The sequence below is a fragment of the Saccopteryx leptura genome, chromosome X (genome assembly GCF_036850995.1).
Source record: "Saccopteryx leptura isolate mSacLep1 chromosome X, mSacLep1_pri_phased_curated, whole genome shotgun sequence".
Lineage (NCBI taxonomy): Eukaryota > Metazoa > Chordata > Mammalia > Chiroptera > Emballonuridae > Saccopteryx > Saccopteryx leptura.
In genome coordinates, this window is record NC_089516.1 from 52,453,857 (window position 1) to 52,458,242 (window position 4,386).

The 4,386-nt window shown below is 43.1% G+C and overlaps 1 long non-coding RNA gene across 1 annotated transcript; it reads left to right on the forward strand.

Moving 5' to 3' along the window:
• The first annotated feature begins 2,413 nt into the window (after positions 1-2,413).
• LOC136386084 (uncharacterized) lies at positions 2,414-2,813 on the forward strand. Its single transcript, XR_010747888.1, has 2 exons — positions 2,414-2,492; positions 2,574-2,813. It is a non-coding gene; the product is annotated as an uncharacterized lncRNA (long non-coding RNA).
• The last annotated feature ends 1,573 nt before the right edge of the window (positions 2,814-4,386 follow it).

Here is a 4,386-nt window from a genome sequence, read left to right on the forward strand (position 1 = left end):
AGCTTCTTCACTGAGTAGAATGTTCTCATGATTCATACATGCTATAGTTTGTATCAGTACTTCACGTCTTTTAATTGCTGAATAATATTCCATTGTATATTGTACAGATAAATCACATTTTGTTTATCCATTTGTCAGTTGATGGACATTTGGGTTGTTTCCACTTATTGGCTTTTATGAGTAATGCTTTTAGGAACATTTGTATACAAGTTTTTGTGTGGACATATCTTCTCACCTTTCTTGGGGAACTGTTGATCTAAGAAATATCCAAACCTGTACAGAATTTTTATGAGTTTATTTGAGCTAAACTAAAGACAAATGTCAGGATGCAAAATCTCAATGGATTGAGAAAATGCTCTGGATCATGGCAGTTTTGCAGTTTATTCTATATGTTACCATCAAAAGAGGAGGCATAAGGAGAATGACATGAATTCCATCGGTAATAGATTAGGGAGGCAGGACAAAGCGAAGTGGCGGAGAATCTCCAAGATTAGACAAAGAGTAAAATGAAGAGACAAATGTTTCTTTTACATTGGTAGGTACAGATTAGTTAACAGTTAACATTTACAACACATAAAGATGGTATTTAGGTAACAACCTGACAATGAGGGATTCTGTGGTCTTGTTCTCTGATGGAAGATTGTGCCCTGAAGGTTCTCAAAAAAGGATTTTTTTTTTTTTTTTTTTCTGAAGCTGGAAACGGGGAGAGACAGTCAGACAGACTCCCGCATGCGCCCGACCGGGATCCACCCGGCACGCCCACCAGGGGGCGATGCTCTGCCCACCAGGGGGCGACGCTCTGCCCACCAGGGGTCAATGCTCTGCCCCTCCGGGGGGTCGCTCTGCCGCGACCAGAGCCACTCTAGCACCTGGGGCAGAGGCCAAGGAGCCATCCCCAGCGCCCGGGCCATCTTTGCTCCAATGGAGGCTGCGGGAGGGGAAGAGAGAGACAGAGAGGAAGGAGAGGGGGAGGGGTGGAGAAGCAGATGGGCACTTCTCCTGTGTGCCCTGGCCGGGAATCGAACCCGGGACTTCTGCACGCCAGGCCGATGCTCTACCACTGAGCCAACCGGCCAGGGCCTCAAAAAAGGATATTATCCTGTCATTCCAAAGGTTTGTTTTCATAGATACAAAAAGACAATAGACAGGCTCAGTTAAGGTAAAGACTGACCTTTGTCAAGGAAGATAGGGGCATAAGGCATGACTACCCTTCATGATTTGCATGTAGTTAAAAACCTTTTTGGGTTTTTTTAAAGATTTTATTTATTGATTTTACAGTAAGAAGAGAGGGTGGGCTGAGCAAGAAATATCAATTTATAGCTGCTTCTCTTTAGTTGTTCATTGCTTGCTTGCTGTATGTGCCTTGACCGGCCAAGCCCAGGGTTTCAAACCGGTGACCTCAGTGTTCTAGATCAGTGGTCCCCAACCCCTGGGCCGTGGACCGGTACCGGTCCGTGGGCCATTTGGTACCAGTCCACAGAGAAAGAATAAATAACTTATATTATTTCCGTTTTATTTATATTTAAGTCTGAATGATGTTTTATTTTTTAAAAATGACCAGATTCCCTCTGTTACGTCCGTCTAAGACTCACTCTTGATGCTTGTCTTGTAAGTTTGACAATTATATTTTAAAATACCACAGTTTTTACACCGGTCGCATAATTTTATTTTGTGCATTTATCCACCCCACCCTAAAGGCCGGTCTGTGAAAATATTTTCTGACATTAAACTGGTCCGTGGCCCAAAAAAGGTTGGGGACCACTGTTCTAGATGGACGCTTTATCCACTGTGCCACCGTTGGTCAGGCCTTAGTTAAGAACTTTTCATTTCAGACCATCCTATGTGGTACTTTAGATTTCTGAGTTTGTAAGGCCTACCATGCAGTCCTCCCCTCAGCTTGTCAGGTTTAATATGTGGCTCCTTTTTCATCCACAATACCCAGGAGTGGAACTGCTGGGTCATGAGTTAATACTATGTTTAACTTTTTGAGGAACTGACATCAGAAATATCAGAGTTTGTGCTGCCTGTCACCAATTCAGCCTCCAAAAAAGTAAAGACAGGGATTTAATCTTTATGACTGATTTATTCACATGGCAGACAATTTGGGGAGACGAGGGTTATGTTCCCAAATTGTCTTAACCCCCTATTCCCAACCAACTTTTTTATAAGCGGGAGAAAAGGATAGGTAAGGGTTTGGGAATTTCAAGGGAAGGTTAATCAAATCATAGTCAAAATTAATTGGATCGTAGTCTAAGAGCGTTCTGTCCTTGGAGCACAAAAGCTTTGCTTGCAGACTTCTGGATCACAAAAGTGGGCTAACTTGTAACCCCCTTGGGCACAAAGATGTATTACTTGCAGATCTAGTTAAGTCCTGTAGGCCTCTTCAGGTACCTAGTTTCTGGAACAAAGCTTTTATTGGGTTGGGGAATAAGTTCGTAGCGTTTTTATATTTTCTTTTATTTTACAACGATTTGTTTGCTGTTTGGCAAAGGGTAAGTATTCATTCGATAAAACTCTTTCTACTCTAAAAAACTATGTTAATTGTATTTTTGAGTTATTTAATTTTTTATTAGTTTTGAGGCTTAGAAATGGAATACCCAGGAGGCAAAAATCAACATTTTCGACACCTGCTCTTCTTTGCTTTTCATCGAGGTCAAAAAGCTGCCGAAGCAGCCCGGGACATTTGCGACGTGTATGGAGAAGGTGTCATAGGCGAGTCTACAGCACGGAAATGGTTTGCAAAGTTCAAAAATGGCGACTTTGACGTCGATGACACGTGCCGCAGCGGAAGGCCTTCTGAATTCGATGAAGAACTGGGAAATGCTCAAAAAGAATGCCACGGTCAACAAGAAGCTCTACATTGCCCAGCTACACCACGTGAATGAGGCTATTCGACTGAAAAGACCTGATCGACATGGTCAAACCATACTCCTTCACAACAACGCCAGGCCCCATGTTGCACAAGTCGTCAAAGCTGCACTCCAAGAGCTCGAATGGGAGGTCCTTCAGCATCCGCTGTATTCTCCGGACCTTGCACCGACCGATTACCATCTTTTCTGCTCCCTGTCAAACCATATGAAGGGCGTTACCTTCGATAACAAAGAGGTCCTTAAAAACTGGCTCAACAAATTCTTTGACACCAGATCAGGCGATTTTTGGCAAAACGGCATCAACAAATTGGTCGAGAGGTGGGAAGAGGTTGTAAACAGCAACGGCGAATATATAATTGATTAACTTATTGATATAATTATTGTTTTTTGTTTAAATAAAAGTCTTCGGTAAAAATGCTACGAACTTATTCCCCAACCCAATACTTGCATTAACCATTATTTTCACTGGCCATAACCAAAGCCACCATTATGCAAGCTAAAATTTTAACTCCTGAGTTCCCCCTATAAGAACCACCAAACTGTTTTCCACAGCAGCTGCATCATTCAACAGTCTTACCAGCAATGAACGAGGGTCCCAGTTTCTCCATATCCTTGACATATGTATTTGTAACATGTTCTACAGGTGACAGACATTAAACATTCCTGCCTTAAGTTCTGGAAGCCCTACTTGTTTACCATCTTGAGAATTACTTGGGACTACTCAAAGGTGTTGGGTGGCCCTGGGTTGGGTCACCTTTCACAGAAAGTCCCACGTTGGAGATGGTGAAAACAGCATGCCAACTCATGTGAGCAATGCCAAGGGATTCATCATGGCAACCTGGGTGTGAAAACTAAAAGCCCCAGAAACTGAGTGCTTGGAGATATTTAGGAAGAAGTGGATGGTATCTGGGGAGGTCCAAGACCAAGCAAGGTCCTTACTCAGACTTTCAGTTGCTATTTGACATTTAACCTCCCAGGATGGCTCTGATCAGTAAAAAAAGAAAATAAAATAAAAAATAAGGATTGTATCTGCTGCTTCCCAACCCCTGAAAGATGCTGTGAAGTTAAAATTAGCTAATTGATAGCATCTGGTGCCACTAGGTAACTCCTATACATGATATTATCTCTGTCTTGTCCTCAGGTAGGTAAGGAAGGGTGTCACCAATGGGACAGGTGATTCCAAAATTTTCCAAGCCTGATTCAGGTTTTTTTATTTGTTTGTTTTTGTTTTTGTTTTTTTAGGGTAGAGGAGGGGAAAGAGTGAGGCAGACTCCACTTGGCAACCTCATCTGGGGCCGATGCTTGAGTACCAAGCAATTTTTAGCACCCGAGGCTGACATGCTTGGACCAGCTGAGCTATCCTCAGTGCCCAGGGCCACGCTCGAACCAATCAAGTCACTGGTTGTAGGAGGAAAGGGAGAAGAGGGAGAGAAGGGAGAGAGGGAAAGGGAAAAAACAGATGGTTGCTTCTCCAATGTGCCCTGACCGGGAATCAACCTGGGACATCCATATGCTA